We start from the raw sequence: 25,851 nt of genomic DNA on the forward strand, positions 1-25,851 counted from the left end.
GTAAAACGACCGTTACAAAACAAAAAAGATCCATTCCGTGACAAAATAATAAAACTATACCTAAGAAATGTACAGTAAAGAGTATAGTGTGTAGGGTAAAGCATATAGTGATTGTCCACTTTGAAACAGACATGAATCGTTCGTGAATAACCGGATCTTAATGATCTATTCCAGATACCGATGAATTTGGATCCCACATGTATTTATTTTTTATTGGACCCGTCGTCGACAGCATGTACGACAAAATACTTTTTCCTTCATATTAGCGATGGAGAAGATTTTTCAAAAAGAGAATATAGAACCCTGATCATTTGTAGGACTTATGTCCTGTTTTCATCTCAATTTAAGTGATAACTTTATGCTATGTATACCGTTCACCATGATTTAATGAAGATATTTATACAAATTTTTTGAAACGTCCATGTATATTTTTGTGATAAGGAATAAGGAACATTCATAACCATATGTGAGTTTAAGACCCCATCTGTTGAAATTTCTGGGAAATTATGTAGCAGAGAATTTATCAATGTATGTGATATTCTTTTAAATTACTTCACGTACCTACAAGGAAACGAGTTATTTTTGACCAGTTATTTTTGACCAGTTATTTTTGACCAGTTATTTATTATTATTTACAGTGTTAATTACGTAGAGATCTTTGCACAAAAATGATGGATTTAAAAATTGAGAAATTGATATCAAGACGCTATAAATATATAAACAGAGACGAATACGTTTTTTAGTAGGGAATGTGGAAGGATTTCGACCTGAACGACTTATAACGACATTTATGACAATGAGGATTGAATAAATAATAATTATTATTATAAAAATCGAGGAATAATCGGCGGTTATTAACATTTACGAGGATATGCATGAATATGGAAGAGGTCAATATTATTTGCAAAGACAGATGGGTGTGGCGTTTTATTATCTCTGCCTTCTCCTGTGGAAAGCGGCGTGATGGTTACTTAATTAGTTAATTTTTAGGGTTGAATCGATTATTTGCATACACATATTTGGACATACTAAAAAGAAATTCTATCGGCCAATCATTATTCATTTCACCCTACTAAACATTAGCGTATGTGTACAAAAACGCAGGCAGATGAAACGATGGAAAAACTAAACCAAAAAGTCCAGTGACCTGGCGATAATAATTGATCTAGATTTGGTGGTGACTCGATGACATTGGAGTCACGAAGAAATCGAGCCAAGTGGCGTGAAGTTAGGTACAAAGCATAACTCTACTCGGTAGTCTAGTTTTGACACTTGCGTCATGAATGTAGGAACAGTTAGGCTGCAGCGTGAACCGAATTAGACACACTTGTTTGTCACGACTGATCCGATTAAAATCATTATGTTGTTTTTATGGCAAACGTATTTGTAGAGCATTTTCCGCACGATTATATCACAACACCACTGCTTCGGAAAACACCATTTATATTCAACGGATGCCCATCGAACACATTGAATAACGAAAAACAGCCAAGGAACGCAACGCTTCGGAACGCAACGCAACGTGATGTCGCTCGTCTTTGATCATTTTTATCAATTTTCAGCATAGTTCTCAATATAAAAATAAAACACAAGTATAGGAAAAATGCATAAATTGCGGAGTTTATACAGTTTTCTGATTATCGTCATTCAATATAACGCAAAGTTTTTATTGATTTTCAGCACATAGGATACAGAGCGAGGATAATTTACTAGAGAAATGATGACTGTAAATGGAGCAGATGAGGATTTAGTTAATCTCTTTTTGTATAGACTTTTTCCATATACACAACCAGTGGTGGTATACCGTATACCGTATACGGCACTGCATCTCATCGAAGCAGAGTTAACTCGGTCGTTAACGTGATTAGTCCTGCGCTTCAGGTTCAATGTGAATAAAAATTTATATTTACAATAAACATATTTCACTTAGTTGAAAACACAACATAATTGTAAAAGAGTAGAAATTTTCAAATTATTTCTTAATTTAGAATTTACACGGGATCTTAAATTAGAGTCGATTACGAGTATATATATGCTTTATGGAAAAAATAAATGCATAAAGTAACCGTCAAAACAATTAGTGTGCAAAGCAAACTAAAAGTAAGAAAAAATAATAATGCAAATGATATACGAGGACATCATGTCATGAAACACAATCAGAGAGGAATGGCTTTGTTCTAGAAATCCTAAAATGAAAAAGAATTAATAAATTAGAGGGTAGACGGAAAACTAAATATAACACAGGATAAGACTGACGAGAGGCCATGCCCTCTCCCAAACTGTACAGGAAACCGCTCTAAAATATTCCTTTGATGCTTTAGGAGAAGCTATGAACGTTATGTGGAAAGAATGCATCAACTTAGCGTGTACATACATGTTCCATATCAGATACACCATGCACAACATACCGCCTAAAGATGTATATGTGCATGTACATAGTTAGTGCCTAGTTAGTGTAGTAGACTTGGAGTGTTTCACAATATTTGTACAGCACTAAGCACACCTCTGTTCCCCGGTTAAGTATTACAGATGGCGACAAATTGCCACACAGAAAAGAATTAATAGGTAATAAAAGCAGGATTGCTTCATGTTAGTGACATAAAAACTGCATATTAATTTTTGTTTCACGTAATAGACCTTTACGATATAATCCCCAATTAAAAATTATAATCGTAATCTTGTATATATGTATGGAAAAATATGTCAATTCATGAACATCGAAAATAAGTACGGAAAGACTAATAGCGGGTAACTCTAGACAAACAAATATCGAATCCAGAAACCGAATCAAGTAACGACTCCTTCTTCACTATAAGTCACTACTTAATTCGGTTCATGTATTCGATCACTCAACGCTATTTCAGCTAAGTGCACAAATTTGGTTGAATATTGCGTATTTCTAGCTCCTGGTATATTTGAAAAATTTTACACCAATTACTTGAGCTAGAAAGAACTGTAAATCAAGAAAAGCTATCGAATACCATCCCTAGGTAGCTGACAAAACAACGATTATCCACTAAGTACATCTACATATTATATTATCCCACAACAGTTGTTAATTAATACGCCAGTTTCTCTTGTGTACCTATCAGAGGTGTAGCTCGAAGAAAAAGTCGAAGAATAGTCAAGAAAATATAATACTTGAAAGTGGACAGTGGAAAAGGCAATATAGATGGCCGACGAAGTGTGGGCAGAAGACAGATCTCCTGGCTCCGAAATATACGAGATTGGACGGGGATCAGGACCGTCGGGGCGCTGTTTAGAGCTGCCCGAGACAAGGACAATTACTCTCAAGTGATAGTCGACGTCAGGGGGACCTGACATGACACGAACAATAGAAGGACAGTGGAAAGGAGTCGGAATAATCAGCATGTCTGCTTGATAAGATGATTGGATTTGAGTATGTAAGCGGCAAAGAATTTCGTTTTATTCGCTCGTCTACCCCTATGGAGAAGCGATGTGATGATTAGTTAGTTACCTATTAAAAACTAGTCCAAAACTATCCTTGTGGGTATTGTTTTTTAACCAGTTTTAAAAAATATTTTGTAACAGCGTTTAGAGAGTCAATAAAATTAGATGTTGTAAATACATTTACAATTTCCTTTTGGCTCCAGTATCCTATTGTTTGCAAAGTCTAATGGGATAAAATGCCTTAGTTTATTTTCATTGGGTGCTTTTGCAGCCATTAGACGTCACAAATGCAGTACGTTTTATGGCTCAGTTTACACTGTTACACACTACTTAAGCTCGAAATGACAAAGCGATCTTTATATTAATTACCTTGGCATATTATTAAACTAACAACTGATCTAGAAATATTGCGAGCTCAATAATTATTACGAAATAGAGCGTATGCAGAAACAACCATGATAAAAATATTAATTTACTAGCGGATGATGATTAAATATTGACTGTCACCGACATAGCTGCTACCTAAATCGGCCCATCGAGTCTTTGAGCCCAGTTAAGCCAAGCGTTCTTAGATGACGGGATTTTAATATATATTTTATTTTAATTTTTTTGCAGCCAAATACTACGCGTAGGTCGTAAGCCCTGGAATGCTCAGACTTCCATCTTCCTTCATCAAAAAGACGATAGATGTTTCATCTCGAGTGGAGACACCTATAATATCGAAAATATGAATTTATTCGACTTTTTGAAGTGTCCTACTCCAAAAACATTTTTTAAATAGAGTTATGTATGTTATGTTTCTCGATTTACTGCCAATCAACCGCCATGTTGTTTAGCGTGCAAGTATAAAATCAGAACGCATGTTTATATATTGGAAAGTTGCCCGAGTAGATACCTATTAGGAAGGTAGGTACCTACTCGACTTACTCAAGTGTGACCACACTGAAGACCAATCTTACCGCGGGGTGACTAGAAACGTTCGATTCTTTTTACGAATCGATTTAAGAATATCTATGTTTCTGGCTAGATCGCTCGAAGGGTTAACACCCATAAAATAAGAAGAAGAAGAAGAATATCGATAAAAATCCGTACAGTATTTCGTAAAAATGAGGTAGATGCAAGAAAGAAAATGTATTATGTTTTGTGTAGTATGGTGTAGTATATAAATATATAAATACTAACGTAAATTGTTTAATGAAAATGGAATACAGTAAAGCCTTGATATAACGGACTTCTATTGACGAACTTCGGATAGAACGAGCAAAAAATTCTGGTAAAGTTTAAAAAAAAATCCTGTTAATATTATAAATTCTAGTGAATGTAACCAATTTTTAGCAACCATGATAATTCCGTCATATGTCTAGCACTAGAATTTGAGACATAATGCCGTTTTGCTCGTAGACTGTACCTAGCCGGAGCAACAACACTGCCAAAAATTAAGTTATCACAGTGGTAAGATCACATCACGAATGTATAATATAATTTAAACATTTATGGACTATTCGTCAGGTAACGAAGTTCAACTATATTATACGCATTTTAGTAATTTTAGAGAGTTATTTATACAATTTTAAAAAAAGAGCATACTTCAAAAGTGAAAAAACAAAACGTGATTCCTTTTTCAAAGTAGGATTACTGAAAGCAAGCGCGTAGATATCAAACAGCAACGTCACTTCACGACGAGTGTCCGAAGACAATAAATATAATTTTGTTTGTGTTTTGTATTGTTTATTTATATATGTCTAAATGAATACAATGTTCAAAATATTATATTTTATTGTTATAATATATCGCTCACTCCTTTCAAGAACTTCATAAATCAAAAATCGTAAATTTTCAGTTGTACATGTTTTCGGAGTGGCCAGAAAATGTACTATATCCCAGCAAAAGAGGCGTATTTTTAACTTAATATTTACCCGCTAAAGGGCAGAAACTGCTGTTTTTGCATTTTGAAAAAAGGGTATTGTTTAATTATTTTTTTTAATATATATTAAATATTTTCCAAATGAAGAAAAAACCACCAGGCTTTACCTAAAAAGATCTATTGCATAGTTAAAAGTTCAATAAGTGGCTTGATATTTATTTTTAATAAATTGTATCATATTTTAAAACTTTAAAAACGTTCTCCTGATAAATCAAGTTTTTTGACGTTTTATGACGTTCTTGAAAGGAGTGAGCGATATTTTAAATTTATTTTAAACCTATTTTATTTAACGGACTTTCGGGTTCAACGAACACCGTCCCACGATTTGTACGTTATATCCAGGTTTTACATTAATACACTTCTTTATTCTGCTATTTAGTCCGGGAAATGTTTAATTTAAAAGAGTTAGGTAATCTATAATTCGCTCGCGGATGACGTTTGGCCACCTCTGCAGTTAACAATAACGCAGCAACATGTATGCCGAAGAAAATTTGAATTCTTAGAAAAACAATCCATGCATTTATAGTCATTCTAGGGTAGCCATTTACCGTGTTCCTCGCAGTCCAAATGTCACGCGATTATTGGCATTGTGAACATACAAGTATCATTTGTATTGACATGTGACGATGCGTGTTCACTTACTTACTTTGTGAATACTTTATTCATTAAGTGCATTGGAAATATCAAACAATTTATCACATTTGAAAACAGATAATAACAAAACAAAAATAACATCTGTTAGTACTTTTATACAATAAAATATTGCAAAAAGTAAAAAAACCACGCCTTAAATGTAAAATATCAATCCTTTTCTACTCGCACAACATCTGACTGCGAGCTGTTTTAAATATTGACTGCATTTTTTTTTAACAAGATCAATAAGCCACCCTGTGAGTACATTCTGCGACATTATATTACTTTAAATATAAAATTGTAACACTTGGATAAGACCACTCTTTGGGATAATTAATGCACACAGACTAGTTTCGAGAACTACAGATGTTCTTATCAAGTGAAAATACAAACTTTGTGTTTTCACCTGTTCATGAGTACATCTGCAGTTCTCGAAACTAGTCGTATTTAATAATAATAATAAAACCCTTATCCGCACCCCAATGGTGCATAGGGCACTGCGTCATATAAACGCAGTGTTATCTTGATCGCTTACATATGAAGGAAAGGTGATCAGCCTTCCGCTTCAGGTACCAGTCCAGGGTAATATTGAATAAATATTAGAGTGAAAAAATCACTCATATTTATTTTACCCCCCCTGGGAATCGAACCCGAATCCTCCAGAACGGTAGCCGAGCGTGCTGACCATTACACTACGGAGGCGGACAAAAAGTCGTATTTAGGTACATTAATAAAATCAGTAAGGTGTATTTTACAAGTTTTTTTATTGAAAAACCTTTTTAAATCATCGTGTTATTCCATAAAGTAATTGTCAAATTAATAAATAACATTAAATTATATTTATGGAATAACAATACATATTACGGATAATAATTGAACTAAATAATGATAATTTTTATTTCAAAATCTAGAAATGAGGTGTAGGTTTTTGGTTTACTTGGTTTTTGGCGGAACGAAAAATAGTAAAACAGTAATTTTTTAAATAAAAATAAGTGTTATATTTTTAAAAATTAAAATATAATTATATAAAATAAAATAATCCTTTATTTATTATTAGGCACTGGTAGAAATACCCAGAACACAAGTAGGTAGGTACTAAAGAGTACAGATATAGTAAGACACCCATAATGTAACAATATCCTTTGAATAACAATACACACTTATTCTAAGCCACTTCATATTGTCGTCACTCCGGGAATTAGTCTCCATACTTTCATTTAAATTTCTTTTACTTGCTGTACTATGAGTATGTGTCATCCGACTACATATTAAAAATACAATAACTACCAGCATTACAAACGTTCAGCTATATTCTGCACTAATTTATGCATGACATGATCTGTACATACTTCGTAGATGGATTCAAAATATGGAAATACCTTAAATTAAATTATTACTTTTTGATATCTCATCAAAGATGAAGAAGAATATGGAAGTCTGGGCATTTACGGGGCTTACGACCGTCATAGGCTGGTTTAAGTGATCACTTTACACACGTGTAACATTCACCAATTCTACCCATTATTGACAACCACACTACTCAAATTCTTGGAAGTTCGATATATATGAACCAATTTAGAAACCTTGTTCATGAATCACTAGAACTTCACTAGAGACATCTATTGGTGAGATGTAAAGAAATGCCCAGAAATGCCCAGACTTCCATATTCTTCTTCATCTTTGATGAGATATCAAAAAGTAATATGAAAATAACTCCTGTAATTGGAGATAATCCAGATTTTGTGAACAAGTATTTGGACACACTCAAAATGTTGTAAATAAATTAAATTAAATAAAAATAAATAAATACCTTGATTGGAGAAGATAACCCGAACTCGACTGAAAAAAAAGATAAAATTATATTTATTAATAATTTTAATCAAAAAAATTTCAGAAAGAAATAACTAGCCTTATAATTAAAATATAAAATTATTTTATAATTAATTCATAAATACTTCCAAGATTTTTCAACTGATGGCGCTACAATCAGGCACACTCCCAAATCTTAAAAAAAATACTACCCGCATATGGAATGTATCTGAGATAATTGCATATATACAGGTTTGAAAAATCATTCAACATGGATATGAAATAATGGACAGAATGGACATTACACAAGTGTATAAAATGATCACTTAAGCCAGCCAATCTCCATATTTTTTCATATAAAAAGAACGATAGACGTTTCGTATCAAGTTGAGCCACCTAAAATATTAATATATGGTATTGTCCGTAGGGTTAATAATCCTGTGTCTGATATAAAACATAATTATACTATTGAAAATATAAAACTTGTTTAAATCATTGAAATTGTATTGAAATTACTGATAGAATAATTAAATAATTTACACGGTAATTTAAATATATTGTTATTCGTTTTAATTTTATATAAGTTATTAAATTTACGAAATTATAACAGTTAAAAAATTGCTTAATCTAAAAGAACTTTTAGTCTATATCATACTGCTTCCAGAACTAAGCAATTAGCCAAGAAATTAATCTCTTGTACGTGAGTAAATATTATTATTTTACTATCAAAACAATCGATTACCCAAGAAGTACATATAAGAAATAAAACACATATACGCCAGAAACAAAGTAATAATAATTTTAGTGCTTAATTAGTGTTGCAACACCTCGCAAAATTGCAGACGCATTAAATTTTTCTAAACCTTTTTGCACATTGATGCACTTTTTATAAGATAACATGAGGAAATTTCATTGAATTTGTCCATTGTGCTGTGAGTTCTGTGTGAATTTTATTCAGGAAATAAATTAAGTGTACGTTCACATATATTTTTTATTTATTTTTGTAAACAGTTAAAATATAAGTTTATCACAAAATTTATTGAGATAGGAATATGGATATCTGAGTATTTAGGCTTAAGACGTGTAGTCATCTGGTTTTAGTGATCACTGTGTAACATTTTACCTATGATTGATAACCATATTAAAAAATACCAACAGTTGGATATATTTTATGTGATAAACATTTTTTTTTTAATTGTTGGTATTTACGATTTATTTCACATACTTCGAATCCTCCAAAACGTATTTTTCACCTAAATGAGACGATTTTAAAATATAAATTATTAAATTTTATTTTGTACATAAAAAGCATAATTAACTTTGTGGTATGGTAATATAACACTTTCCTTATCATCCATCGTTCACTTTGTGTAATACCACTTTTAAAAACTCGGAAAATCGTTCCATCCTCAGGTCAAATGTAGTCTACATATGACCTGATGATGGAATGATTTTCCGAAACCGGTAATTACGAAGTAGTATTTTTCAAATTGGTATTACACAAAGTGGACGATGGATGTTAAGGAGAGTGGAATATAAATTAACCTTTATATGATTATTATTATATTTTTATCAGGACCACATTACAAATATTGTACATCTGGCAAATATGTTTTTATTTCTTTTGAAAAAAATTCTCTTTTCTCTTCTGCAGTGTCCATGTTACCATTTTTCACAATCCCGGAGGTTTCGCCAGGCGGTTTAAATTTTTCTTGGCATCGACCGATTTATCCACACCTTTGTCAGACTGGTCATTGCTGAGTTTGCGTTCAAATTCTTAAATTCTAATATGACTTATTAAAATGTGTATTCACCATTTCAGTTTGGCTGTCCAAACTTAAAACACAGTAAGGGACATTTTTTTTGTAGTACGTTTTTTTTTGTTGCATTTTTGAACTAAGTAGATTCTACTTAGTCCAAAAATGCAAAATAAACGTACTCCAAAAAAAATGTCCCGTACTGTGTTTTGAGTTTGGACAGCCGAGTTCTCAAAGTTGCATTTCTCGGCTACGAAACAAATAAGCGCTAATGAAAATGTACGTATCTACAACTACCTACCCATATAACGTACGCGTTTGGCCACAAAGGAAACATGTCGTAAAACCAACCCATTGTTCTAAGGGGTCGAGTACCTCTCCATACTAAAAAACATGAGTTCTCAAAAACTTTAGATAAAGCGAAACACTCTGCTAGCTCCTTAAATCTGCGCTTATTAGCGAGCACTGAAAAACCAAGTATTTTTTTGGCAAACATTGACCTCTTTGCTCTTTCAAGAAGCGTGTACTTGGGTAAATAATTCAAGTAAAAATTATCTGCTCTGCGATTTTATTTTTAAATAAAATCTGTAGAGAATTAAGCTGTCATTAAAAATGCCTCGTAATACCATACACACCCACCAATCTCGAATGATCTGCAAATTGAGTAAAGCGATGGGAAAAATGGGAATTCACGTAGGTACATACCACGATTAACTGTTAAAATTTTTATTTTATTTTATTTCTGTCTTATTTAGAAAAATCACGCGTGGGACCATACCTATAAAATATAATTAAAAACCATGGTTAATTTCATTCACCATCATGTTTTTGTCAGGGGCTGTACTACGCATACCTACTATTCATTCCAGCCCTTATCCGCACCCCAATGGTGCATAGGGCACTGCATCATATAAACGTAGTATTATCTTGATCGTTAACACATGAAAAAAAGGTGATCAGCCCTCCGCTTCAGGTACCAGTCCAGGGTATTATTGAATAAATATTACACTGAAAAAATCACTTATATTTTTTTGACCCCCCTGGGAATCGAACAATGGACCTCCAGAATGGTAGCCGAACGTACTAAACATTACACTTTGAAGGTGGAGGCGATTTAGACTTTTATTTAAATTAGACAAATATTACAAGAAAAAAACAGATAAGTCAGATTCCACTGTATGTGTAATGATGTGATAAGAATAAATATTTTTGGTTTGGCACCTCATTTGTTGTGTTGGGGTTGATCCAAGTCCCGGTCTATCGTGCTGGCAATTACACTACGGAGGTGGACAAAATAGTTTATACCTCCTCCATTTCCTCTTCATTCAAGAATGAACAAGCTTTCGCGAGTCGTTTGCATCCCATTAAACATATCCTGTATCCAAGAATTTGGAGCGCAGAGTAATCCCTCTGTCTGCATATATTTTAAGATTAAGTTAATTCTGGGTCGATCTGGAGTAGTGCCCTATGCACGGCTTGGGTGTAAATAGGAGATTGACAAAGAAGAATCAGCATGGGACATTGTAATAAAAAGGCGATGCATGACGTCACACTATTCACATCCTTCAACTTTTTATTAGTATTTATTGATTTGGCATTATCTTTGTGGAATAAGATGATTTAATATAAAACAAAACAATTGTATCATAGCATTTTTTGAGTTTATTAATGATAACAAGACTAGTTTCGAGAACTACAGATGTTCTCATCAACAGGTGAAATGCTTTTTTTGTATTTTCACCTGATGACATTTCGCTCACTCCTTTCAAGAACGTCATAAATCAAAAATCGTCAATTTTAAGTTGTACATGTTTTCGGAATGCCCAGAAAATGTACTATATCCCAGCAAAAGTGGCATATTTTTAACTTAATATTTACCCGCTACAGGGCAGAAAGTGTTGTTTTTGCATTTTAAAGAAAAGGTATTGTTTAATTATTTTTTTAAACACACTAAATATTTTTCAAATGGAGAAAAAACCTTCAGGTTTTACCTAAAGAGATATGTTGCACAGTAAAAAGTTCAATAAGTGGCTCGATTTTATTTTTAATACATTATATTATATTTTTAAACTTTAAAAACGTTCTCCTGAAAAATCAAGTTTTTTGATTTATTACGTTCTTGAAAGGAGTGAGCGATTTATAAACTAAAAAAGAGGTATCAAAAGTGTTTCGTTTTCATATTTAAATTCAATGCACGTATGCGTATGCCAATTGAAGATGATCTCCTTGATTGTGAGGAAACTTTTTTTTAAAATAAAAATTATTTACTTCCCTTAAGTAATTTACTGTGGCAGCAAGTATAAAAGGTAAATATATTTATGTACATAGGAAAGAGTGAAAGTAAAAACTTGTCTATAAAAATACTAAAAGAAGGAATTCCGCGATGGCGACTAGTTGTATTATTTCCATAAATAAATGGCGTAACGAGTTACTTGTGTACAAACATATCGATTTATTTAAGTATTTGTGATTGATTTCCTTCGTCAAACATGAGTACACCTTATTTTAATTTTCGTATTTGGCAAAAGAAGGATGAAAGTAGACAAGTAGCAATGCAGTCGAAATGCGTTCTCTCAGAAGAATATGCCGCGAAACGATGGATGATAGATGAATGGTGATGATGTTGATATAAAGAATGAATGCAAGGCATAACCATTATCGATATAATAAGGGAAAGTGTGTTGAGATGGTTTGGACATGTGGAACGAATGAGTGAGGAATGAACGGTAAAACAAATTTATCGTTAATGTAGAATAAAATAACAACTTTGTAATTTTCAACACATGAATTTTATTTGACCAGCAACCGGGGTTTCGTCGTTACCGACATCATCAGACTGGTCATGGTTATCATTAATGATTTGGAAAAGGAGCAGAAGAAGACCCCCCGATACCTTTGCTGAGAATTGTAATGATTTAAGGCCAGCATTTGTTACGTTGCAAGTTAATTTTCTCTAAATCCGGGTAACATTTTACGCAATCGATTATTTTCTCAAAACACTGTTTTTGCATTGAAAAAATATTTTTTTATTTGAAATAATTAGGTATATGGTTTTGAAAAGAAAAGAGTCATTGAATGGTAAGGAGTAATTTTTTTCTTCTGAAAAAGCAACAAAAAAATCCAATATTCATTCTTTAAAAAATCGGGAGTGAGCAGACAAGTGACCTCTCCGGTGGTCTCCGGTGGAATGAATGCGACTTAACCAATGCTAGGCCTTAAGACTTGATGATATATTAAAGACGAGTGACATAACAGGACGTGGTTATTTTTACTGTTTTTCATTATTATGTTAAAAATATTCGATATAAAAAACCTTTATAGAATTGACCTATAATGTAATGTAATTTGTTTTGTTCAAGATCAATAGCACGGGATGTTAAGACTTGAGACCATTTCAAAACGTTTGGCAGTTTCCAGCTGACCGTGAGTCTGAAGTTTCCGAATGGCTCTGTTATTAAATATTACTTCGTACTAAGAAAATACCCGTATCACGTTGTAACCGTAATTAGGTAATACGTTAGAAAATGTTTCGGAATTTAATTTACTATCATTAGCGGAGTTATGAAATAATGACGAAGATAGAAACTATTATACTTCGATTATCGGTCATGAACCATTGGTATTGATAAAACATACATTTATTTTTTAGGTAAACGAAAGTTCTCTAGCCGTTCCTACAAAGTAAATAGATTTTAATAGCGTAAATAAGTGATGGCACAGGAAAATTATTGCGACATATTTGTTTTGACGATAAGATTTTCATAGTTATATGACCTGACATCCGCCATCATAGAACCTGTGCAATCCAGAGATATTGTTTTAAGATTTTTTTATCAAGAGCTTTTAGCAACTATTTTGTTCAATATTTCATTCCTTTTCTTAATATTATTGTTCACACATATGAAAATTAAATTTATCATATTCTGATGGATTCTCGGGGCATTTTATAGGACATCGGGAAAATGTCGTCAGTAACGATGACACAACGTAACGTGTTCGACGCATGGCAACCCTGTATTAGTGCAACTTTGATTGATATTACTTATCTGCCTCCATAGTGCAGTGGTAAGAGCGTTTGGGTACAATGCTGATGGTCCCGGATTCAAATCCCTGGAGGTGTTAAAATATAAGCGATTTTCACTCTAATATACTCGGATATTTAATATCACTCCGGATCGAAGAAGCGCAGGACTGATCACCCTGCCTTCGTGCAATTAACAATCAAGATAATATTGCGTCGATATAACGTATAGCCCTATGCACCATTGGATGTGGATAAGGGTTAAAATTATTATCCAAAACTAATCTTATTTACGGAGCAGAATTTTTTGGTAGGTCTTATTTATACCAGTTTCCGAATATCAATCGATATTTTCATTAATTACTTTCTCTTACTTGCATATCGACCTTAGGGTCATGTATAAAAAGTGAAAGTTAAAAAGGTTTTTAATATAATGCAGCATACCACATGGCAGATTTTCAGATATTTTGATACAACATGTAATCTGTCTTATCAATTTAAAAGTCATTATGAAAGTCCATTACGTATCGACAAATGTAGACTGAAACAGGTATTATTGATATTCAATTACAACGTGCTTCAATTTTTTATCCAACACATCCTTTCACTATGCAAAAAATATTAATAGATCTTCGAGAGAAAGTAGATGGAAGATGTCAGACCACCAACCTACACATTTACCAATAAGGAGTAAAGAAAAAGTTAATAAGACAAAAAAGAGGACACTGATATATCCTATGATTGAGTAACAAACATTATTCTTCTTCATCATTACCCACTGTTGATCCATTACTGTAAAGCAACTCCCTCATGGCCATCCACTACTTTCTATCCTGAGCTTGGAGTAGCTACTTGAATCCTGCAACACTTCGGATGTCGTCCGTTCGGAAGACTTCCCACAGTCCTTCTTGCAGCTCTAGACCACCAAGATGACCTAACTGTTACTGTAAGAGCCTACAGAGACGATGGAAGAAAGTTTATCAGTCTCATTCAGGTCCTGAAGAAACCAATAGCACATCTTACCAGCAACATCTTGAAGGCATGAATATTTTTTTCAAAGCATCCATGATTCGTCAGCGGACAAAATATGACAATACCAACAACTGTGCAAGTCTCAATACCATTGATATATCGTAGTCGTACAGGAGAAAGTGACCAACTGACAAAATGTAAAATGTTCAACAGGGCCATTTAAGTCACTTTTGCTTGGCAATAAAATACACATCAATGCAGTTAGTCATTTTCAACAAGTCATACATCATACTTCCAAGTTTAAAATCCTTTGGGATTTTTTGCAGGGCAATATTAGATAAGCTAGTAAGATATCAAATAGTCAATGATCACGTTTTTGTAAAAAATGCACTTGGTCACTTTCTCCTGTATGTCTACGATATATGTTACGTAAACATACATAAATACAACAAAAAATACTTAGTCAATTTATTTTGTCGTATTCACAAATATTGTTTTTTTTTTAAATTGTAACATATTTATAACGATTTTTTTTATTGTAAATATTTGTAACGTAAAATATTTATACAAAAGAGATTAGGCCGATCCCCACTCGCTATATTCTACCATCATCCGGTTAAAATCAGCGTATCATCTAATTAATTAACGCCGCTAAAGACCCATTCGTCAAAAACTCAAAGAGAATGTAGCTGTTTTCGTCAGGCGAGATTTACATACAATGATATTTTATATCCCTACCTATCTGTACAATATTTCATGATATCCCTGGTGTTTTTACTTTACTATATGTTGATTCAAGATTTATCATAACCTTAAATCTTAAATTAAAAGTTTACTTAACCAAAAATTACGTGTGATATACACGGTATACGATACACAGAAGTTAAAGGATTGATTTGTGAGTCGTTCTATCCTCTCTGCTTATTTATGCATAGAAAAAGAGGTGACAACTGTACCTGGTACATAGTAACTTTAGTAGTTAAAGTTATGATTCATACTGAAATAATGTGCCTGTAGCTGTAGCTGTCAAAAAAGTGAGACCCACTTTATTTCCGCTCAACGTTCACAATAAATAAATGAATTGGCGTTGAGTTTCAACTTTCAAGTTTGCGTTAATGATCTTGCAAGTTGTAACGATGATTTCGTTATGGTTACAGTTCAAAACGAACACGTGAATCAACACAGTTTAACTTTGGTTTCAAGCACGGTTTGAGGTTTCTGAAGGTAGCTGACCTCGGTCAATGGACACGTAGGAACGTACGTCGAAGTTTAACTATAACTGAAGAACTGTATGTAGTTCAAATATGCAATCGCTGAACAATAATCTATTCTCAATTTGTAGTGTAATGGTTAGCGCGTTTGGCTACCATGCTAAAGGCGATCAAGGGGTGTACATAAATATCAGTGATTTTGCACTGCGCAAAACAGATCACCTTGCTTCCATGAAACTAACCAAAACACTTCGTCGATACGGCGCAATGCTTATCTACCGCTAGGTGCAGATAAGATTTAGAAAAAGAAGATTCCCAATTTCAATTCGTATAAATTATGGTATAATATATGTACATACATATTTTATATACAATTTTTGACGTTTCAAAGTGGATGAAGAAGAATATGGAAGTCTGGCCATTTACAGGGCTTTACAGACCGTCGTAGGGTGGTTTAAGTGATCACTTTACACACGTGTAACATTCACCTATCTTACCCGTGATTGACAACCACACTTCCAATCAAACTCGTGACACAGTTCACGTGAGTTCACTACCAACATCTATATTGGAATAGGGAAAGCTTTTATTAAGCAAAGACTCTTTCTATTCGTATGTAAGGTCCAAATTTTGGATTAAATTCACATACTTGAGCCCCGCCTGAAAACATGATATTAAACTTTTTTGTAGTTTATAATTTAAACAGTTTTTTTTATTAACAACATTTTGAGTGTATCCAAATACTTATTGACAAATCTGGATTATCTCCGCTTAGAAGATATTTTATACCTTTTGACATCTCAACAAAGATGAAGAAGAATATAGAAGTCTGGGCATTTACAGGGCTTACGTTAATTTAATCCACGATTCGGACCTTACACACAAAAAGAAAGAGTCTTTTATACTACTGGTCTGATGATGTCAGTAACGATGAAACCCAGTCACTGGTCGAATAAAATATATGTGGAAAAAAACTATATAGTTGTTATTCGATTCTACAAAAAATCGTCTAATTGAATGCTCCATCGCCATAATATTATATTATGTATGATCTTAAAAACGTGAAATTCTTGGCATATTTTAATTTAGAAAGCTTGACAGTGTCGCTGGCAGGTGAGTTGAGTAGTGGAGCGCTTGCTTCCTGATCACTAGATATGGGTTCAGTGCACCACGATTGCAATCTGCTCTGTAACGACCAACCATCTACTACCATAATACGCAATATATCTGCCGATCTGTCGTGCCATCTCACTCTTATTCTTTATATTTCATCCTTTCAGATGTGAACTCTGTTAACAGTTGTGAAGAATTAAAGTTTTTTTTGCATAATGGAGTGATCAAGTGAAAAACTGTCACTGAAATATATAATATGCTTGTGAAATATATAATATACAAAACAAAAAATGTTGATTTTATTTTTAAAATATACCAAATTCACCTTCGCGATAGTATTCACTTATGTACAACATTTTGAGTGTGTCCAAATACTTTTAAGGAGTTATTTTAACATTTTCGACATCTGTTGATGGATGAAGAAGAATATGGAACTTATTTTTTTTACAAAAATGTTAATAATATTAGTATATAACCACTCACGGTGAGTCATTTTTGTAAAAAAAAAGTAAAAATGACTAACCATAAGGTAAATGCTTTAAATATTAATAATGTTGAGAATAAGAATATTGAAGAGTGAGTATTGGCAGGGCTTATCACCTGTCACAAAAGCAGGAACCCTTTTATTTGGATGTATGCAAGATCCTTAGCGGATTATTATACGTTCTGTGAAACGCCTGAAAACATGATTTAATTTTTTTTACGAAATAAAATAGTAGGTACGTAATATTTCCCAGTTTATAAAAATAACTTACATAGAATTTTCTTGTCATGACGAGATCAGGTGAACTCAGAAAGGTCAAGCGATGGGCGTGTGCTTGATTATATACCTAATAATGACATATATTATATAACGTCGAACATCTACGCAGTTCATCATGCCCTAATTCGGAACAATGATGATACAAAGAACAAATTACCAGAGATGAAACTATCAACTTGTCAATCTGATGTCATAAATATCGAATTCAAATCGCTAATGATGTTTTAAACGTCAGATTGTCGATTTCACCCACAAGAGGTTCTGAAAGGCGGACGTAATTATTGATGTAATGATGTATGTATATTTTTTAAAGATAATATTGAACACATCACGATAATATTCCTAATCCAGAGGCTATAAATCAATAACGTATAAAAGGAATTTGGAGACACTCGTGGGAGAATTTAAAGGCATTCTCTTTATATAATACTTGACTCTTAAATACGGTGTTTTTAATATAATGTTAAAAAAATTCACTATATATAAGTATATGTATATATATATACTATACTTTGTGTAATACCACTTAAAAACTCTACTTCACGAATACCGGTTTCGAAATAAACAGTTGTTGTTAGTCTACAGCCAACCTGATGATGGAATGGACTATCGTCTAAGGATGAAAGGGACAAAACGATGTATGATAGATGTTCGAATAGTGGAATAAGGAAGGAATGCAAAGCTGAGACAAGGCATTACCGATAAAATTAAGAAAGGTGTGTTGGACTGGACATGTAGAACGAATGAGTGAGGAAAGAACTGTAAAACAAATTTATGAGGCGAATGTAATTGGAAAAAGGAGCAGAGGAAGACTGAGAAAAACATGGCACGATCAGGTATGCCAAATACTTGAATGTGATCAGGTTGGGAGTCGCAATAATCGACGGGCATGAATGAGGAGATGCATGAACGTGGAAGAGGCAAAGAGTGTGTGGCAAAGACAGAGTGGTGTGGCATTCTATTCTCTCTACCTACCCCTACGGGGAAGCGTCGTGATGGTTAGTTAGTTAGTTAGTTATACATATAGAGTTTTGACCCTTGTGGAAGCAATGACTCAAGCAAAATACTCCAGTTATCCCTAGACAGCGCTGAACGTAGCGCTCCAACCACCGAGGTGCCTGATGCTGCCTTAATTTGATCGGTCCATTTGTCCATTGTGTGGTAGATCTTCCTTTCCCTCTTTTCATCAATAGTAAGGTAGAGGAAAGGCAATTGAGATGGTATTGTCACATAAGACGCAGAGAACCTGATCATATTGTGAACCAGGCAATCGCCATGGATCTTCCTCGAAAGACATCTAGAGAGATACAAAAAATCATTGATGCTACATAATGATAACATGATTCGAAGCCATGGCCTAGGTGACGTTGTCTATGATAGAAGGACCTACAACCTGAGGACGAGGAGAGCTGACCCTAACAGTCTACAAATACGACAAGTTGGGATGGAGCCAGGAAGAACTAGAATTTGATACAACGTTGCATCCAAATACACGCGTGTTTTTATATGCCTGTGAAAGGTCAAAACATGTTTTGAACATCTGTTTAATTGAATAACAATACATGCAATAATAATCATTGCAATTTCAAAATATTGTATGCTCACAAGCACTGTGATATTACACATATTAGATATGCGTGGATATTAGGAACACTAGGATAAAGGAAATATGCGAGATCGAAGATGTTATTAGGTGGGAAGGCAACGAACGAGACAATAGTATGCGCATGTGAGAATAATGGAACCATCTAGACTCCCCTACATTGCACTGTACGACCATTCCCAAGGTAGACAACTCCCCTGCAGGCCACTACAGAGATGGATCGACAGCTGGGAATCGACATCGCAGGAGGCTAATCCTTCTTAAAAACAGGCCACAAGGCCTACACCAAGCAGGAGAAGAAGAAGATAAATGTGTGCTTTCTTTTTTACTTCTTTACTATTTAACCATACTGAGACACAGCAACACGTGACCGGGTGTCGCTAGTATGAAATAAATATGTAGAGTTAAAAGGGAAAGAGATTGGAAATAAAACTCTTAATATGGTGAATATACAAAATCCAATCTAAAAGAAACTTCAAATATTCTGAATCTACCAAATCAAGATTTCATCTCTGTTAATTGTGTTCGTACGAAATAAAGCGCGTTTTCGTCAAATTCCTTAGTAACAATTATATGAACATGTTAAGCATACGTTGAATTATTCATTACGATTATTCATCTCAAATACCACTCCTTTTTAGGAAGTTAGGCACTCTGTTTTCACTGCATATTATACATATTAATAAAAGAGATATCACGCAAACATTTGGAAAAAAACAGGCAAGAACTCTTCCTGTATACTTATAAAGAATTACATTACTTTTTTCAGTTATTCTAAACCTAGGGGACACGGCAACAACACTTAACAATACATGTTTATTTCTTGATTTTTTTGCAGATACTTTGTGGCACATTTTATAAAATTTTATAAAATAAAACTAGAATCTTGTTTTTAATCACTTTCAAAGTGGTTAAAAGCAAAATGGTATTTAACAAACTTACCTTTTAGAGCATCTTTTTATCATAATAAAATAGTGAAATGAAAAGGTGCTTTTGTCTATTTACCTAATTATTGTATTTTTTTTTAACTCTACTAAATCCATCTATTTTTAAGTTTCTTCTTCTATGGCCCTATTAAAACCTGAATGGTGTATAGGGTACCGCTTTGATTTGATGTGGTGTTGGCTTTACGTTTATTTTGTGATGGCACAATGGTCAGTTCTGCGATTCAGATTCTTGGATACATGCAGATGTGGAATATATTTGAAAACAGATGACGTAAGTGAAGAGCTTTAGGTTAAATACATAACTTCAGGGTTGCATAGACGTACTCATAAAATAAAACAAAAGACAATAAACTCTGTTAACTTCAGCAAAAAAATCAAAAACATACCCAAAAAAAGATAATACCCAAATGTCAAAAGCCAAAGATTTTTTTTAATGTGTGGAATGTTTTAACATTTTTATAAAATATTGGAAAAGATAAAGAAAAAGGTGAAAGTAAGAAAAACGGAAAAGGGGGCACAAAAAATATTTTTTGAAAGATTGAGAAACACAATTGTATGTATGAGTACTTTCATAATTTACGTGATTGGTTCCCTATGTCACACGCGTTATGGTAGTACCTACATACTAGGTACTTAAATCCATTACCACCGAAATACGTAGTCAAGCGTAATTTGTTGTTTGTTTACTTGTTACCACATATCGTAATTGCCCAAGCTTACGATTTGGAAATTTAATAATGATATCCTTTTTTACTGTCTGCAAACAGTGGCAAAGTTTTATACACATGAAATTTTGTTCGCGTGACAAAAAACAAAAAGCAGGTATTTTGTGCAATTCTATTCCATAGTACCTACTTTGATTTCTTACAGCCTGTACAATGGTTATATAGCCGGCATTAAGTTTATAAGAAATCTACTTAACACAGCATACAAAATTTAAGATTTTTATTGTGATAAAGAGGAAGAAGTCTAACGAGATGTGAATATGGAAGTAAGGGATTTACAAGTAAGATATTTGTGAAAGTGATTAGTTGTATTTTCGCATTTTTTGCATGCTTCTTACCTTATGTTTTTTTGTTTTGTTTTATGCCTATTTACTATACCTTTTATGACTTTATGTTTCACATTTTGCCATGTGTTTTATTATTGGTTATTTTCTTTTCAGTTTTGTTAACCTTAATGCCATGTCCCAAAATAAGTAATGGAAATTACACAAATTTAACGGAAATTACTTAAATTTATATGACTTATGTATGTATTATGCTAAATTAAAAAAAATTATTATATGTACGTATGTAATAAAATAACAACTATATTGTTTTTTCCAGATTTATTTTTTGGCTAGTGATTAGCTTTCGTTACCGACATCATCAGACTAGCGTATTTAACGATGAAACCGGTCACTGGTCAAATGAAAGAGAAGAAAATATATAATTGTTAACTTATTATATAAAACTCAGTTCCACCAAGAAATGTCAGTACGGAAGTTAAATTACATTTACTTTTACGTAATTGTAACTGTAATTATGTATGTATGTATATTTACCAAGGTAACCAGAAATGTCCAAAGCTACCCGCATTGATTGTATATAATCCAATGCAATAAATAAGTCAATAAATGTAATTGTTTATATGTTTATAAGATAGGAGGAGAGATAGCTGGGAGTCAACATCAGAACAGAAGTTTATAAGATATATTGTACAATCTGTTATCGGTCTTCCCATGGATGAACTTAAAATGCAGTCCGCGGTACTAGACAGGTGAAGTAAAATCAATGCAATTCAAGGCGCTAACTTAGCTCCCACCTGCCGACCAGCACTGGGCCACCAGACAAGGCTGCCACGAAGAGGACTATACTGTACTATACTTTCATGTAGTATCTAAATTCCAAATAAACCAGAGAGTCATTAAACATTCGATATTATGCTACTTTTACATCCCTTAATAAGCTATTATTTATTAGTATTATCGCTTAATATTTTGGGATGGTCGTTGATTCCTTTTATTTTTCTAAAAATACACGCACACATATTGTAAGTTGTAGATTTGTCCGCTCAGTGGTCCAATGTTTTAATGAATTTCTCAAATAAATTCATATTAATCACTAAATTTCTTACTCTTATACTAATGTACGTTTACGTTTGAAAATTGTTGTTAATTGAAAATTCGTTTCATTTAACATTTCATTTATGTCCTTTTTCACTGTTTTTCCGTTTACTTTTTTCCATTAATTTTAAAGTTAAATATTTTTTACACTGATTTCAACCCAATTTTCTATTCCAAGGTTGCCGGATTTAACTTTATGATATATTGTATACTTACGCACAGGCTATGTCCGTTAGTTTATTTTTGTAAAATAAAGTAAAAACGCAAGCAAAATAAATAACATATAAAATAAATTGATAACTCGTAAGCAGAATAAGATACTTTAGCTTTTGTATGCAAATATTTGGACACACTCAAAATATTGTGAATAAGACTAATTAAATTTAATTGACTTTCATTAAATATGAAAAACATTTTCATTTTTTCACCTGGACAAATTTTTGGAAACAAATTAAAATACATAACATATAGATGTGTATGGCAACCCTAACTTTACAGTACTCTGACAGAGAATTCTGAATCTGAACACGTCCGATCACAATATTGAATACTGACTCTCCTTCAATATTGTGGCCGATTTGATTCGTCGAATGTATGGCGCCTCTTTACTTTATATTTGCCTGGTAGCTTTATATTGTGTTTCATATGACTATCGGTTGATCAGTGAAGGTTGCGTCTATACAAAAGCAAGGACGAATATGATGTATATGTAGCGAAAATATGCACCTGATGAATACTTGATAATTGAAACCTGATTGCAATAATTTTATTAATAAATTAACGAAGGCTAAATTGAGGTTAGCATTAATAAATATTAATGAAAAAAAATTATTTTATCATGTTGGTAGTATTTTATGTAATATGATATTTATTACCCCTTAGCAAACGTGTAAGAACGTCTACCCACAAGCTGACCATATAAACCCTAGTATTCACACACGGAGTTGCGGTAAGCGGTTCGATTGAAGGAACAGTTCCAACTGAACGGAGCAATAAGCACTTGAGTGCCACAGGATACATGGTACGTAGTCGTTTTAGATGTAGGAAAGGTATCAACTAAAAGGACGATAATTATCAGTCGTAAGAGCAGGACCAGAAGAAGAGACCCTCTAGAACCCGACCTTAGATTTAGCAGACAGATGCAAACACGTCAACAAGCAGTCTGTATACCAGTAACTCTAATCCATCTCAACATAGTGACATGGTTTCTCAGACTGAATGAGTGTGATCCATTCCATTGATCGTTGGATTCACAGTTTATACAGGAGAAATTGGTCTGTTATAGTCCTGCATCATCGTTTCCCTGTTGCGACGTCGACTGCCAGCTGCCTTTCCATCTTTTAGGAGGACGTCTTGGAGCTATTAAATAAGTATCCCTGGCCAGTCTTACGGATCTTGGTTCCGCCATTCTGGATACATGTTCGTTTCAGTTTTTTTTCTATCGTCGCAATTTGAAAATATTTTCAAATTGACACATAACAATATTAGAATGAAAAACAGTGTCCGCGAGTTGTTTACTTACGATATCTCGTTGTGGTTACTTTCAGAACGTCCACAGCTCGTAGTAGGTATCAGAAAAGAGAGAAAGTAACACTAACATTAGACTCATCGGTTTAACAATGTATCTAATTAATTTGGATTCGGTGCGTGAACACAAAGTCTTGTGGACTATGTCGGAACATTTTTATTCGCAATACTTATTAGACATGGCTGACGATCGTCTCTCTTCTTCTATTATTTATTGCATTCTATAGAAGGTATATTGAGCCAGCATTAGCTTCTATTCTCGAATCACGTTTAACGAATGATTTTTATCTCAACGAAATTCTTTCTAATGCATCCACGTCAGTCTACAGTCAACAGGTGTAGACCTAATATTTTGAATACACATGTGATGATTGTCAATGTTGGATATATTGAGATAGTATACAAAATTATAATACAAAAAAAAACTTGTTGACAGATAAACGTAGAAATAAAGATTTATAGAAAAACGGTTGATAATAAAAAAGGAGTGTACTAAGGGTGAGAATGAATATGTGTATTTTTGAGTTTATTAAAACTAATCATATATATTTATATGATGCAGTGCCGTATGCACCATCAGGTCAGATGAGAGTTATTTTAAAAAAAATACTAATACTGTAGATGAGAATTTGAATATTTTAATTAATACAATCGATAAGGTTCATGCGATGAATGTATTTAATAATGCTTTTAAGTATGTGAATCATTAGAGAAAATTTTGGTAAAATATTTATTAACATTTAATCAACATGCATATCAACAATCAATGAACATTTTTAAATTCAACAGTTTTCTATTTAATTACCATTCTATGAACGTAGCCCAGAATCCCAAAAACCAATGCGTACAAATTGAATAATTATGTTTAGACATGACTAGAGTCGGTAATAGCAAGTACCCAAGTACATTACATAACATATATAAAAAATATTATACAATGATTCTTTGTCCAGTGCATACTACGTATAAGTTCACGATTAGGTCATTCTCGGGCAAATTTATCACATTGTTTATTAATTTTATACTTATTTCATTACTCATCGCAGAAACATTAAATAACACACCCACAAGATTATTGCTATGGACTGTTTATATAAACACAAAGATATATTTTTCGTTATTTTGGAATACCAAGCATTATACTGTAATTCATAACTGCAATAGAATAATTTATTATTGTTGGCACATCATAGGTATGTGCCCATAGTCAATGGAACAAAATGGTGTGGTTGGCGCTTACGTATTCGACAACGTGAAATAAATACCTGAAAGATGCATAGGATTGCCTGTAGAGGCCTCTCTTAAGAAAGTAAAGACTACTTTTTGCAGTGGTATGCATTTCATATAGGCTGATAAGGAGTGCCTTTCCTAGTTTAATAATTTAAAAAGGAAACTGTTATAATATAGGAAAAGTGCGTTTAACTATGATATAATATAATAATATAATATATAAATAATAAACTACACATTTTTCAAATTCTCAATATTATTCATATTTAAAGCATTAACTTTGTGGTTATTACTCATTTTTCATTCAGTATTATTGATTTGTAATACGATTTTAGGTAGTCGTCAATGGTAAGTTAGATAAGGTTAGTTAGTTAATATCATTAGATATCGCTTTAATTTCCTAACCAATATCTCGTAAAGCTTGTGCGTAATATAGCCGTAATAAAGAAAGGAAATATTAATTTTAATAAATGCTACTTTAATGGACTCCAGTTATAATTTTCTCACATAAACTCACCAGATTGACATTTCCGACATCGATGAAATATTTTTCTCGAAATTCCGTAAATTGAGAAATACAGATTGATCCAAGAATGTTAGCTATTCGATAATGATGAAAACGTTAAGAACAAATATAAATAATACTTATTACATATCTTTTGATACACTATTTTTTTTATTAATTTCCTTAATTAAAGAGCGTATATTAAGGATTCTATGTTCAGAAAGGCAATTTTTTTTACTTTTACAGCAATCTTTATCATTAGAGGGGTAGAAATCACAAAAAAAAATATTTTTTGATGTTAAAAATAGGATGTTAAAA

General features: G+C 32.9%; 1 protein-coding gene across 1 annotated transcript in view; it reads right to left on the reverse strand.

The window, feature by feature from the left end:
• Window positions 1–25,851, reverse strand: part of LOC148309881 (D-beta-hydroxybutyrate dehydrogenase, mitochondrial) — a 69,128-nt gene that overhangs the window by 20,541 nt on the left and 22,736 nt on the right. The window contains exon 2 of the mRNA XM_088259359.1: window positions 7,779–7,807. The gene's annotated coding sequence lies outside the window, so the exon portion shown is untranslated. The remainder of the gene's footprint in view (window positions 1–7,778; window positions 7,808–25,851) is intronic.

Source organism: Brachycentrus maculatus, unplaced genomic scaffold (assembly GCF_059751285.1).
Source record: "Brachycentrus maculatus isolate JH-2025_06_01 unplaced genomic scaffold, ASM5975128v1 h1tg000116l, whole genome shotgun sequence".
Classification (NCBI taxonomy): Eukaryota; Metazoa; Arthropoda; class Insecta; order Trichoptera; family Brachycentridae; genus Brachycentrus; species Brachycentrus maculatus.